Source organism: Hibiscus syriacus, unplaced genomic scaffold (genome assembly GCF_006381635.1).
Source record: "Hibiscus syriacus cultivar Baekdansim isolate YM2019G1 unplaced genomic scaffold, ASM638163v2 tig00110610_pilon, whole genome shotgun sequence".
Lineage (NCBI taxonomy): Eukaryota > Viridiplantae > Streptophyta > Magnoliopsida > Malvales > Malvaceae > Hibiscus > Hibiscus syriacus.
This window is the reverse complement of record NW_024062800.1, coordinates 8,958,211-8,972,660: the sequence shown is the minus strand read 5'-3', so window position 1 is coordinate 8,972,660 and position 14,450 is coordinate 8,958,211. Positions and strand designations below refer to the sequence as shown.

The 14,450-nt window shown below is 36.3% G+C and overlaps 1 long non-coding RNA gene across 1 annotated transcript; it reads right to left on the bottom strand.

The window, feature by feature from the left end:
• Window positions 1-276: 276 nt before the first annotated feature.
• On the bottom strand, window positions 277-13,683 carry LOC120135647. Its single transcript, XR_005517281.1, has 3 exons — window positions 13,614-13,683; window positions 5,902-5,905; window positions 277-289 (listed from the first exon to the last, which is right to left on the bottom strand). It is a non-coding gene; the product is annotated as an uncharacterized LOC120135647 (long non-coding RNA).
• Between the last annotated feature and the right edge of the window lie 767 nt (window positions 13,684-14,450).

Here is a 14,450-nt window from a genome sequence, read left to right as displayed (position 1 = left end):
GATACTTCTGGTTCCTATCTCCTATAGATAGAGGGTCAAAGTCCTTAATACCATCCCTTATAACGACTTATAAGAAACGGGTCTTTGATCCTTTATAGCATTGGTTCCTTCTTACTCTTATAAGATACTATCTATTCATTACCACCTTCCATCATCACTATCACGCCAACTCCATTCCATTAATATTTCCATCACCATTATCCATATCCTTTCACACCCATATAATCATCCTTCATCATCAACAAGGCATTCGTCCATTTACCACCATTGGATGCTGAATCCATCATCACTTGATGGATCATTCTACAACACTTCCGCAGCCCTTCTTTGATAACTATTCTATCCATTTCAATTCTTTCCATTTCCTTTCTTAATTATTTACGTAACCACTTATTCTTCTTTTGTGAAGATTACTTTTCAATTCAAGGCGTAGTATTTGGTGTCTCTCCTAGATCGGGAAATAACAAGGTTGCCATCTTCTCCATTATTGAAGAAGCCTGGTTAGCCTTACATCAGATACAATATCTCCATTGTCAAGCAACATCATGGCATTTCGGTTGGGACATTGACTAGCAACATGCCCTTTTCAAAAACACTTGAAACATTTGATATCTCTTGATCTCTCGAAAGTGCTGGTTTACTTTTCTTTACCCTTGCTAGATTTGCCCATTTGTATAATTTTGGGTACCTCTGTATGATCCTTTGATTGGACTGGAGTTTGTTTTCGGAAGGTAATAGGCTCTTGCTTCTATTTGGTGGTCGAATTTGGACTGCTCTGATTGTAGGTTTTCCTCTTAAGTTGTCGTTCAATTTTCAGTTCTACATGCACCATCTCTTCAATCTCTACATAATGCTGAAGTTCAACAAGGTAAGCAATATCAATATTTAGGCCAGATAAGAACCTTGCCATTGTTGCTTCTCTATCTTCATCCACATTGGCTCGGATCATAGCTATCTCCATTTCTTTGAAATAATCTTCAACGCTCTTGCTTCCTTGTTTCAAGTTTTGTAGTTTATGATAAAGATCTCGGTGATAGTGAGTAGGCACGAACCTTTTCCTCATAATGGATTTCATTTCTTCCCATGTAGTGATGGGGCGTTCACCATTTCATATTCTTGAACTTACCAATTGATCCCACCAAACTAAGGCATAATCCACGAATTCCATAGCAGTAAGCCTGACCTTCTTTTGTTCCGTATAATTTTGACATTCGAAAATGTGTTCGATTTTGATTACCCAGTCTAGATAGGCTTCAGGATCTGTTCATCCTTGAAATGGAGGAATGGTCACTTTAATGTTGTTGAAGTTGTCATTCTGATTTCTATGAACATCTCTTCTTGCTACTGATGTTACTTCAGCCTCCTCCTCTTCTAATTCTTCTTCCATTCTAGGGCGGTTTACTCTCCGGTTGCCTAAGGATGCTTCTAATTGATCCATATGATCTTGCAAAGGCTCCAATTCTAATTTCAGTAATCTTGCCATTTCATGCATAATGGCTTGGGTTTGCAAGTTAGGGGCTTCTCTTTCTGGTGATCGTCCTGAACTCCGAGACATGGTTAGCAAATAAGAAAAGAAAAAGATTTGTAAAAGACCTTACCAGAATATACTCTCACAAAGCCTCACGAGTCACTCCAAGAAAAATTGATGTCACTCAATCAACTCGTGTTTTCACTCTAGGACTTTAATGGCTTTTACTTGTCCTCTTCTGATCTCACACACTTTCCAGCCTTTTTCCTCTCGATTCTCTTGTCTCAAGTTCTAGAGAACTTTACTCAAGACTATATCAAGTAAATTTTACTTGTTTGGCGTCGGCTGCAAAAGAGTTAGTAGGAAGGGAAAAATAAATATAATGAAAGGGTGGCTTAGAAATAGAAAGAAGAGAAACAAAAGGGTTACTTACACAAGTCACTTCACAACCTTCTATCACCACAATCAATTTAAACGGCTTACTTGACTTGCTTGGTGATGAGAATTGTTAATGAGTGCTTCAACTTTCTTTATTTTCTTTTCTTTTCTTTTCTTTGTTTTTCTTCTTTTTGAATGTTGAATTTCTTTCTTTCTTTTGGAGTGCTTCAATTTCTTTTCTGATTTTCTTTGTCTTTGACTTTGCACTTCACTTGCACTTTTTTTTTTGTATTTTTCTTTTTGTTGTTGTTGCACGTTGCTTCTTCCACCAAAGCTCTGATTACCGCTTGATGTAAGACTCTTCTGATGCCTTAATAATTGATTGTGGATCTAGGAAGGAAGCAAAACAACCTGCAAAGTGAATGGCTCAAAACATAATGGTTAAGGGTGGTAAATGTATGGGTGATTAGGTGGACTATTTAATTGAGAGATGGAAGCGGAAGATGGTTGATATGGCTATGGTTATGGTTTATGAAACAAATGGATGGTTGCGAGGATAGTATCTTAAAGAAGACTCAAAGAAGAACCAATGCTATATAGAGCAATGACCCATACTTTATATTGCTTCTTTAAGGGGTGGTATGAAGTACTTTGACCCACTAGTTATAAAGAACTAGGAACCAGAAGTATCAAGATAAAAAGAAAGGGGTTGACGCCACAAGTATAAATTATACTTGATAAATCGATAAAGTCACCAGGACTTAAAGAAGAGAATAATCTCACTTTTTAATTAAACAAAAGGTCTGATTACAAATCATGAATGCTTTCCTATTTATAGGAAATGGAGAGACATGGACGAATAATTACAAGGAGATTCAGCCAGCCTTGTTCCTTCATAAAATGACAATTTAATTCATAAATAACTTGAATAAATAGGTGCTGGTTCAGTTGAAGTGTAGGGGTATGTCTCATGGCCGAATAGCTCTTGAAACCCTTCAAGTTAGCGCCTAAATGAACCATATGCAAGGCACATGGGGGCTGATCACATGCAAAACACATGGCTTGGCCGAATAGGGAGAGAACTCTTCATCTTGGCGCCTAAATGATCCACATGCAAGGCACATGGGGGCTGGTCATATGCAAGGCACATGGGTGTTCTAGGAAGCCTTGTGGTGCAGCCTTGTGCATGGAATGATGGCTTGTCATGCTCTCTCTCTCTCTTGGGCGTGCATGTGTCTCCTTCAAGCTAGCTTGAGTTGTGGAGCTAGCTAGCAAACATGGGCTGTTTGTGAAAAAGCTTCCTAGCTAAGTCCTTATGAGCTCCTCAACATTATGTTCAGCTACATTCAGCTACCTTTGACATCACTTTTGGCAACTCAGCTCCAAATAGTCCAACTAGCTAAGTTTAGCTAGCCTTAAGCTCCTCCAGCTGAATCGAGCTTCCCTTAGTGTTCCATGAGCTGCCTTGTACTTTGTAAGCTGCTTGTGAGCTGCATATGACGTCCAAATCATTCACCAAGCTACCTCAACGTGCATCATGCTCCAATGTACCTACATGTGCAAGGAAACAAGGTAAGTCCATGATATTGAGCTAAGACGAGCTAAATACCTTGCTTCCATGTTTGATTATGGTAATGTGACCTAAGTTTGAAGGCCATGAGCTAATTATATCATCTCATAATATGTGTAAGATTATGCATGAGGCTTAAGAGTTAATATGAATGCATATGAACTAACGAAATGCATTATAAGTATGTTGCCTTGATGTATAAATAATAATTATGCTTAATATGTTTATAAAGCTATCCTAACATGCTTAATTATTCTTTAACTTCATAACTGATATCCTTAGAATGATATGTATTATAATAGTATATATTATAAAGCTAGTATAAAGTGAATGCATTATAAAGATGTTCAAGAATACTCCCTTTATAGTTGAAAACGTGCTTGTATCAACTTCCATATCCTTTGAAGATGGCATTGGTGTGCTCACATCAATTTGACCCACTAGTTATATGAACTAGGAACCAGAAGTATCAAGGAAGGGATTGACACCACAAACTTTAGAAAAGCTTGCTTAATCGATATAGTTCTAAAAAGAACTTGAAGAGAGAATAATCTCATAAGATTTTTAATTTATCAAAGGGTTGAGATTTACAAATGAATGCCAAAGCCTATTTATAGATTTGTGTAAGCTTCGTCGAATATATGCATGCCTTTTTGGCGAAGTACATAATTTAAATTGAAAATGCATGATGTTCGGGTGAAAGGAAATATCCTTGGCCGAATGGTCTTCTTATGGTTCATCTTGGTGCCAACTTTGAAGCAATGCCTTACTTTGGCAGAATAGGGAGAAACCTCTTCACTTTGGCGCCCATTTCATCCACACGTATGCACATGTGTGGACTGGTCATGAGGCACTCACATGGGTGGTGTAGGATGCTTAAGGTGTGGACTCCTCCATGGCGTGAAGATGAGCAGCAAGTTAGGCTTGACTTGGCATCAAACATGTGTCTAAATGACGCGTCATCAATTGGGCAGCAACTAATTATGAAAGGTCACATTTGTGGAAGGTAACCTTTCATCATTTAAGATAGTTTCCAAGTGTTTGAGCTGGTCATCGATGAAGGACATGTGTATAAGTCTTAGGGCAGCTCCTTGTGAAAAGGCACTTATCGGAATGGTAACTCTTCGCGAAAAGGTACAAATCCACAAAATTTGTCCTAGACCATATTTGTAGTGCTCTGTGTGGTGAAGATGATGGTGCAACTCTTCAGCTGAATTGAGGTCTCTATCTAGCTCAAAAATCCAACTCAAGTGAGCTATGAGCTCGGGGTCAGCTGGCAACTTTGTCCCAAAATGATCTTGAGCTAACCCGAAGTTGTCCTAGTCAAGTTTCCATAGCTCTTGGACTCCAATGCTAGCTTTAAGTTAGCTCCCATCATGTGGTCACCTATGCACCTACAAAAGAAAGTATAATATAAGCTAAGTATTAAAAGTAAATAACTTATATTATAAAGATGTGAACTATGATTATAATAATAACTCATGCATCATATGATAATAAATGAATATTATTATTATAACTATAGATTATATGCTTGAATATCAATCAATGATGTAAACCATAGGACATAATGATTCAATGCACATGTTATGATAATTCAAGTATAGTATAATATGCCAATGTATGCTCATAATAATAGATAATGCATAAATGAGTAAATATAAGATAAAATAAGGTAGAACTCCCTTAGAACCAGCTTTGAATAACATCCATGGTGTGATCAAGTCATGGAGAAAATTGGAGCTAGATAGGATCACATCATCCTCCCCTTCTTTTAGGCGATTTGTCCTCAAATTGAAGTAGCTTCTCATTGAAGACCTTCTTGACGTAGGAAGGATGGAATCATTATGTTCTCCTCGAGAAGATTCTCCCAATGAAATGTTCAACCTCATTGTTCCATCTCGTTTGTGTTACTCTTGGAGTCCTCCTTGATGTTCTTTGAAAAAATCATATCCTTCACCGATGAAGAATGTCTTTTGGTTAATCTTTTTTGATGTGATCCTACCGACCACCAAGTTCAAACAAAACATGCTCACAACTTTGAAGTTCTTCCAAGTTGATTCTAAGGGAGTTCTTCCATATTTTATTATTTATTTACTCATTTATGCTTTATATGTGTTATAAGCATGTTTTTACGTTCTAAACTATCCTTGAATATTCATATATTATCCTATATTTGGATCCTATATGATATCCATGCATGTTACATCTTTAATTAGCTTGTTTCATGCATATGTTACACATTCCTTACTTATGTTATCATATAAATTGCATTATTATTTTAGCCATGGCATCATGTGTTACATTAGAATGTTACTTATTTCATATTCATTACCTTGAGCACTGTAACTTATATACATTTTGTATTTAGTACAAGGTGCATTCAAGGCAATCCAATGGACAGATTCACGTCACTCATAGAGATCGCCATTTTTTTTGACATGTTCCAAGCATCTTTGGGTGATGAAGTCTTCTTAACATTTACTCCCCTATCTCTTATCTTTCCAACGCACTCTAAATCGTATCAATCCAATATTGGTAGCTCAATATATGCCCAGATTAATTAAGACAATGCAGGCTGGAAATAAGTACGAGATTTACAACCAAATGAAGACCCCTGTTCACACCTGATGTATTTCCACCTTCCTGAATACATTTATGACGTGTACAATCATACAATGAGGCTAAAGGACTTGTTAACATTCAAGGGAGATGGATGCATTATTTTCAAACTCATTCACCAAATCGAAGTGCATGAAGGGAGCCTATGAGTCACGTTCACACTTGGTGCATACATTCCGAAGGGGGCCGAACATACAATGAAACATTCCTCCAAATTCATGTAAGGAAATGAACCAACATGTTCACATCAAGAGAGGATGAATTTGGCTATGAAGATGTATTCACTTAAATGGATGAACATTCATTTATTTTATTAGTCCATGAACTTGCATAGGGGACGTATATTGTATCTATTTAAGGATGAACATTCATCCATGAATGTTCAATTATTAAATCTTGTATGTACATCCTAGACATATCTTAGGCCTATAAATAGCTTCCCATTTCATTTGTAAGAACGAATTCACTTTGTTTAATCAAATATTTGTGAGAGTTTCTCTCTTTAGTTCTTAAGTGAACTTTATCGACTTATCAAGCTTATGCTTGTGGCGTCACCCCTATCTATGTTACCCTGATACTTCTAGTTCCTATCTCTTTATAGATAGTGAGTCAAAGTCCTTGTTTAACACCCCTTAAAGAAGCAATATAAAGTCTGGGTCTTTGTTCTTTAACATTGGTTCTTCTTTGAGACTTCTTTGAGATACTACTTTTCATATTCATCTCCATCACCTTCATTCTACTTCCATTACCATATTTCATCATTTCCTTTAAACATATCACCAACTTATATATATTTTCCGCTGCCATATTTATCTTTCCATTTCATTACTTCCATTTAACTATTTTTTAGCTTTCCTGTTTGTGCAGGATCCTTGTTGCTTTCCTAGATTGAAACAATCAAAGGTACAACCTTGACTTCACCATCCACCCAAGTGAGGCTAGGTTGAACAACATCAAATGGTAATCAGAGCTAAGGTGGGTTGCAACAAGAACAAGCAAAAGCAACATCCTACCATTCAATAAAAAGAAAATCAAAAAGAGAAGTGCAAAAAATAATCAGCAAGTTAATCCAAACATCAACAAGGGATTCCAAGTGAAGAAAAACTAAAGAAATGAAACAAAGAAAGAAAAATGCAAAGAAGTGCCAAAGGTGACAAGTAACATCATCATTCCAACCGATCATAAAGAAGTCTTCAAGACCTTTGATTGTTTCTTCTAGGAAGGTGGTGAGTATCTTTGCATAGTAAGTGAACCTTTCTTTATTTTTCTTCCTTTTATAAGACCACCCTTCATTATTTAATCTTTCTACCTTTCTATTTTTTTCCTCTACACTAACAAATTTTTCAGCCCACGTCCATAGCACTTGAAAGGTCTCGAGTTAGTTTTTTAAGAACTTTACAAGAGAAGAAAGAGTGGTAAAAGGCTAATTGAGTGTGTGAGATCAGAAGGGGAATTGCAAAAGGCAATTTATATTCCCAAGTACAAACACGAGCGTTGAGTGGAGCATCATCATTTTTTTTGAGTGATCGTGAGGATTTGTGAGTGATTATTGGTAAGGTCCTTTCATCTTATTCAACTATTAATTTTTCACTAACAATTCTCCCATCTTTCGAATGGAATACGAACAGCAAATGAGGAATCCATTTCATACTCGTTTTCATGTGAATGATAAAGTATGCCTTGTAGCCATTGATGGTGGAAGTTGTGCAAATCTTGCAAGCACATACATGGTTGAGAAGTTGGGGCTTATAACATCCAAACATCCCAGTCCATATGTTTTGCAAGGATTAAATAAAGATGAAGAGTTAGAAGTCATAGAGCAAGTACTTATGTCATTTTCAATTAGGAGATATGAAGATGAGGTCTTGTGTGATGTTGTTTCCATGAATTCAAGCCATCTTCTCCTCGGACGTCCTTGGCAGTTTGATAAACGAGCATTGTATGATGGGTTCTCCAACAAATATTCATTCAAACACCAAGGGAGAAAGATCGCGTTGGTTCCAATGTGTCCAAATCAAGTCCATGAATGCCAAGTTATCGTCAAATCACGTATAGAGGAATGGAAGAAAACTAAAGCCATGAAGAAATTTGAAAGAGAAGTTTCACGTGAGAAACAAAGTACAGTGGAGGAAGATAAGAATGAAAATGAGGAAATTATTGTGAGAAACGTTGGAGTCGAAAATGAGAAAGTTGAAAAGATTGAATTTGGGAGCAAAGGGGGAAGTGCGTGTAGAAGAGAAAATGAAAAGATTCCAAGTGAGGTTGTGGTTAAAAGATATGGTGGAGTTGAACATGCATAAATGAGAGTGTGATTTTGCATGAGAAAGCCATTGGAGTAATTGAAAATGAGAGTAAGAGCATTGAGAGTGAAGATGAGTGTGTTGAAAAACATGAGCATGAAAGAAAAGAATGTGAGGAGAAGGAAGTTTTGTTTTATACTAATCAATTTTTTTTGTCTATTCATTCTTTGAATTTGCAGGTTATTCCAAGGGACATTCAAGATTATTCAAACATCATTTCTTTTGAAATTCCAAAAGATGTGTCACTTGAAAGTATAAAGAACACATTTATTAACCTTCAAAGTACATTCACCTCATACTCAAGATCGAATGAACCTTATGAAAGGGAAGATTCAATGAACATAACCATGGAGAACATTAAGAGTCCAAAATCATTCATTCATGAATTTAATCATTTCCTTTTCTTTGATTCTAAGTTATCTACTTTTAACTTTGTTTTATTTTTCAGGTTGTTGATTCAAAACAAAAGACTTGAACATGTGAAGCATTTTGAGCAAAGAAAATGGTGTAAGATGAGAATAAAAAACTTTCCATTCAAACGAATATCAAAGTTGTTCCCTTATGTACCAAGCATCAATTTGAGGACAAATCGCCTTAAAGAAGGAGGAATGATGTGATCCTACCAACCACCAAGTTCAAACAAAACATGTTCACAACTTTAATGTTCTTCCAAGATGATTCTCAGGGAGTTCTTCCATATTTTATTATTTATTTACTCATTCATGCTTTATATGTGTTATAAGCATGTTTTTACATTCTAAACTAAGCTTGAATATTCATATATTGTCCTATCTTTCTTAAGTCCTTGTGACTTTTTATCGACTTATCAAGTATTTTATACTTGTGGCATCAACCCCTTCTTTTCACCTTGATACTTTTGGTTCCTAGTTCTTTATAACTAGTGGGTCAAAGTACTTTTAAACCACCCCTTAAAGAAGCAATATAAAGTCTGGGTCTCTGCTCTCTATAGCATTGGTTCATCTTTAAGCCTTCTTTAAGATACTATCCTCTCATCCATATCATTGTTTCGATAACCAAACCCATAGCCATATCCATCAACTTCCGCTTCCATCTCTTAATTATTAAACAGCCCACCTATTCACCCTTACGTTTACCGTCTTGACCTTTCTATTTTTGAGCTATTCATTTTGCAGGTTATTTTGCTTCCTTCCTAGATCCACAATCAAACGAGAAGGTAGAATTACCTTATATCAAAAGCTCTGATTACCGCTTGATTTAAGGCTAACCAGGATTCTTCAATAATGGAGAATTTGGCAACCTTCTTGTTTCCCGATCTAGGAGAGACACCAAATGCTACACTTTGAATTGTTAAGTAATCTGCAAAATTAAAAAAGAAATGATTAAAATGGAAATGTGAAATAAGAAATGGAAGAAAAATGGAAATGATAAGAAAGGAAATGGAAAGAAATGTATCAAAGTATGATGCGGAAGAGTTGAATAATTATCCTTCAAGTGTTGATGAATTCGGCCACCAAATAATGTTGCTGGACGTATGCCTTGTTAATGATTAAAGGATGATTGAAGGATGATTCAAGGATGAAGAAATGAAAATAGTAATAGAATGGTGATAGAGTTTGGCGTGAAGGTGATGAACTATGTTTAAGGATTGATGGTGATGGAAAGATGGTGATGGAAATAGTATCTTATAAAACTAAGAAGGAACCAATGTTATAAAGAACAAAGACCCGTTTCTTATAAGTTTTATAAGGGATGGTAGCAAGGAATTTGACCCACTAGTTATATGAACTAGGAACCAGAAGTATCAAGGAAGGGATTGACGCCACAAACTTTAGAAAAGCTTGCTTAATCGATATAGTTCTAAAAAGAACTTGAAGACAGAATAATGTCACAAGAGTTTTAATTTATCAAAGGGTTGAGTTCTATAAATGAATGCCAAAGCCTATTTATAGATTTGCATAGCCTTGGCCGAATAGATGCATGCTTTTTCGGAAAAGTACATAATTTAAATTGAAAATGTATGATGTTTGGATGAAAGGAAATGTCCTTGGTCGAATGGTCTTCTTATGGTTCATCTTGGCGCCAACTTTGAAGCAATGCCTTGCATTTGGCCGAATAGGGAGAAACCTCTTCACTTTGGTGCCCAATTCATCTACACGTATGGCACATGTGTGGGCTGGTCATGAGGCACTCACATGGTTGGTGTAGAATGCTTAAGGTGTTGATTAGAGTCAGCCCGTCGATTGAGGACCTCTTCGATTGTACAGGATCTAGAATGAAGTAAACAATTCCTCTGCAGCAAACTTACTTGGAAGTAAGGGTGATGGTGGGGTTGTATGATTAAGGTGATTAACGAAATGTATAAGAAAAGGATGAAGAAAGGATAAAGAAATAAAGAATTAAGATGCTGGAATTTTTAGAAAGGCAAAAATGAAAGATAAATACTTGGTGAAAATAATAATGGTGAAATACAAATCTGGAAATTTAGACAACAATAAGGAACAAGGAAGAACTTATACTAAAGAGTATAAACACGAACCTTATACGTTCAATGTTCAAGGACTTGGACCCGTTAGATAGTAATCTAAGAACCCGGAGTATCAGAAAATTAACACAACAAGATCAGACTTGAAATGTTAAGAAAATAGTTCTAAGAAGAACCAATTTGAGAGAAAACCTCACAATGTTTTAATTCATAAAATTCTGATTACAAATGAAATAACAAAGCTTATTTAAAGGTTTGAAAGTGTATTGGCTGATTGATAACAGCTTGTAATGTGCCAGCCTTGCTCCTTCCTAAAGACATGATTTAACACATAATTAATATGAAATAATAGGTGTTGTTTCGGTGGAAATGTAGGAGGCATGTATCATGGCCGAAATGCAATTGTTCTTCTTGAAGTTGATGCTTAAGTGGAATCACACAAGTTGCACATGGTGTGCTGGCACGCACATGGGTGTTGTTTTGTTCCAAATCACGCACATGTGATGTAAGGTAATTCTACATTCTCGTTTGATTGTGGATCTAGGAAGGAGGCAAAACAACTTGCACAAGTGAATGGCTCAAAACATAATGGATAAGGGTGGTAAGTGTATTGATTAGGTAGGCTATTTAATAAATGAGAGATGGAAGTGGAAGATGATTTAAATGGTTATGGTTATGGCAATGAAACAAAAGGATGGTTGTGATGATAGTATCTTGAAGAACGCTCAAAGAAGAACCAATGATATAGAGAGCAAAGACCCAATCTTTATATTGTTTCTTCAAGGGGTAGTGCTAAGTACTTTGACCCACTAGTTATATGAACTAGGAACCAGAAGTATCAAGATGAAAGAAGAGGGTTGATGCTACAAGTACAAATTATACTTGATAAGTCGATAAAAAGTCACCATGATTTAAAGGAAGAGAATAATCTCACTTTGATTAATAAAAATAGTCTGATTACAAATGATGAATGCTTTCCTATTTATAGGAAATGGAGGGCATGGTGGAATAGAGACATAATGGTTCGGCCAGCCCATGTATCTCCCTATAAAGACATAATTTAAATGCTAAAAGAGATGATGGTTCAGCCCTTGATGGAGGGAAATGATCCTTGGCCGAATAACACTTGTATCCCTTCAAATTGGCGCCAAATGGGAGAGGAGATTATGCTTGGCCGAATGGTTAAATGGCTTTTCATCTTGGTGCCTAAATGAGATCATATGCACGGCACATGGGGGCTGGTCATATGGAACCCACATGGGTGTTCTAGGGAGCCTTATGGTACAGCCTTGTGCATGGGATGATGGCTGGTCATGTTCTCTCTCTTGGGCGTGCATGTGTCTCCTCCAAGCTAGATTGAGTTATGGAGCTAGCTAGCAAACATGGGCTGTTTGTGAACAAGCTTCCTAGCTAAGTCCTTGTGAGCTACTTAACATTATTTTCAGCTTCATTCAGCTACCTCTGACATCACTTTTGGCAACTCAGCTCCAAATAGTCCAACTAGCTAAGTTTAGCTAGCCTTAAGCTCCTCCAGCTGAATCGAGCTTCCCTTAGTGTTCCATGAGCTGCCTTTTACTTTGTAAGCTATTTGTGAGCTGTATATGACGTCCAAATCATTCACCAAGCTACCTCAACATTCATTATGCTCCAATGTACGTACATGTGCAAGGAAACAAGGTAATTCCATGGTATTGAGCTAATATGAGCTAATTACCTTGCTGTCATGTTTGATTATGGTAATGTGAGCTATAGGCCTGTAAACGAACCGAACGTACACGAACGGAGGTATGTTCATGTTCGTTCATTTAAAAAATAAATGAACATAAATGAACAAAAAAAAATTTGTTCATGTTCGTTTATTAAGGAATATAACTTGTTCATGTTCGTTCATTTAATAAATAAACGAACATAAACGAACACGAATATAAACAAACACGAACATAAATGAACACGAACATAAACGGACATAAACATTGGAGACCCTACTTAGGGGTGTAAACGAGCCGAGTCGAGCTTGCGTATTGCTGAGCTCGACTCGAGCTCGAAAACTTTCAAAGTTAACTCGACTCGAAAACTCGCGAGCTTAAAATTATCAAGCTCTATTTGAACTCAAAATATAATATTGAAACTCGACTCGAACTCGAAAAGGCTCGAACTCAAAAAAATTTAAGAGCTCGATTAAAACTCGAGACTCGAGCTCGATTCAATCTCGATTCAATCTCGATTTTGAGCTCGATTCAAGCTCGACATTACCCCAAGCACAAAGATGCTTAAACATATTCTCCCCCATCTTCTTTTATATAAGTTACCAACCCCGAGCTGCTTGTTTGCTATTGATGTGGGATTGCATAACGTTCCTCCACTTTCTTTCTTCCTCTCTCCTTCAACAACAGTCGAGATGAACACAGATTGTGTTTCATGTGATTGCCGACCTTAATCCTTGGGATCAAACAAACATGTCCTTAGCTTCATGCTATGTAGAAGTTGAAAATTGGGAGATGAGAGAAGTAGGTTGGTTTATTGTTCACACCAACTCATACATCAAAAACCATTCTTTCTCGGCTGGCTAAACTTCCATATCCAGATGGCACACAAAATTTGTTTGATGAAACGCGTTAAAGAACTTCTCAACCTATGGAATAAGGCCTCACCATTATTGGGTTCTTGAGTTCAAAGTAAGCTGACTTGAGTTGCTGGTTGATCAGTATTTACTTGTAAATTCGAATACTCCATTATATATGAAAGAAAATAAGATTATTTGAGTAGAAGAAACGGTGTTTAATACTTAACATCCCTTCTGGAATCCATCACCTTTGGATTTGGTTTCAAAAGCAACCGGTTTCTGGGACTCTTCTTTGCTCATCGGATAACCAGCTGGTGGCGCAGTCATATAGGGTTTCAGCGCAGTGGATGTTGACGGTGTTGGGTATGCAGCTTATGGATCATTCTAAAAGAACTAAACCATGTTAATATTATTGAGTTTTCCAAATAAAATTGGGTTAATTATGGAGTTGGTCATCAAAATATCAGATTAATTAATATTTTTAAGATACTTACAAACTGGTCACCAAAATTGATTTAAGAAGATTGGTTAAACATAAATGAATGAACATAAACGAGCATAACCGAACAAACATAAACGAACGAACATAACTGAACGTTCACGAACGTAAATGAACGAACGAGACATATGTTCATGTTCGTTCATTTAATTAAACGAACACAAAATATTGTTCATGTTCGTTCATTTAATAAATAAACGCACATAAATGAACTTCCCGCCGCACGGTTCATGAACAGTTCGCTGAACGTTCAGTTTATTTACAGGCCTAGTGAGCTAAGTTTGAATGTCATGAGCTAATTATATCATCTCCTAATATGTGTAAGATTATGCATGAGGCTTAAGAGTTAATATGAATGCATATGAACTAACGAAATGCATTATAAGTATGCTGCCTTGATGTATATGTTATAATCATGCATAATATAATTATATAGCTATCCTAACATGCTTAAAATATTAAAATAACAATGTGTAAGATGTATTCATACTAAGTTATTCTTTAACTTCATAACTAATATCCTTAGCATGATATGTAATACAATAGTATATATTATAAGGTTATTATAAAGTAAATGCATTAAAAG